Here is an 810-nt window from a genome sequence, read left to right as displayed (position 1 = left end):
ATAATGAAAATTCTTTTGAATTTTAGTTAAATAAACTAGAAAACTGTGATATCCATTGTTTACAATACATGATTGTGTCTAAAATTCTACACAAAAACAGGAATAGTTTAACATTTGTTCCTTGCAATTGAAATGTGACCTGAACTAGACCTGACCCAGAGCCTCGTCATTCAGAGAACTAGAATATCACCTTGGTACATTTGCAGTATTTCATTACTGTCATTCATTGTAAGTTACTTTTGTACTCAGCCTTCAATAAACTTTTTTTTAAATAATTTCTCTGGCTTAAGTATTTTTTGACGACAAAACACAGCATTTCTGAATTTGTTCCTGCCAGCTGAATCATGTTTTGTACTTATATTGAACCTACCCCAGAGCAATATCAGCTGGGTAAGCTGATTTGTAGAATTTGCTAGTTTTGTATTTGTCTGTGTTTGTATGTGTTATAAAATATTTCTGCATAATGACTCATTATATAACACTATCCGTTAGGACATACTTATACATTCGAGCAATAGTTTAAGTTAGGATTGTTAGAAAATTATATAACAAAGGAATACAAGAAAGGAAATATAGTGTTACTGTTTTATTCAAAATTTGTGCATTACATTACGAGATAGAAATCAAGAAAATAAATCTTGAAGCAATGAAGCATGATTTTAAGTTTACTCTGCATAGTTATAAGAATGCAACGTGCTATTCCTGTTGACATATGTGGAACCATCTGTTGACAACATTTAATTTACGTATAGCGGTTGTAACACTGCTAATGTGCGAAAACCACAAACATATAACGATTGCATTACGATT

The 810-nt window shown here is 31.1% G+C and overlaps 1 protein-coding gene across 1 annotated transcript in view; it reads right to left on the bottom strand.

Annotated features, from left to right (window-relative positions):
* Positions 1 to 571: 571 nt before the first annotated feature.
* Positions 572 to 810, bottom strand: part of LOC122245648 (uncharacterized) — a 1,411-nt gene continuing 1,172 nt past the window's right edge. Inside the window, exon 2 of the mRNA XM_043003575.2 lies at positions 572 to 810. This exon is cut by the window's right edge and continues 839 nt beyond it. The gene's annotated coding sequence lies outside the window, so the exon portion shown is untranslated.

This window comes from Penaeus japonicus, unplaced genomic scaffold (assembly GCF_977035675.1).
Source record: "Penaeus japonicus unplaced genomic scaffold, GWHDUDI00000001_assembly GWHDUDI00000027, whole genome shotgun sequence".
Classification (NCBI taxonomy): domain Eukaryota; kingdom Metazoa; phylum Arthropoda; class Malacostraca; order Decapoda; family Penaeidae; genus Penaeus; species Penaeus japonicus.
Note: the sequence above shows the minus strand (reverse complement) of the source record. Positions and strands in the feature narration are given on the sequence as shown.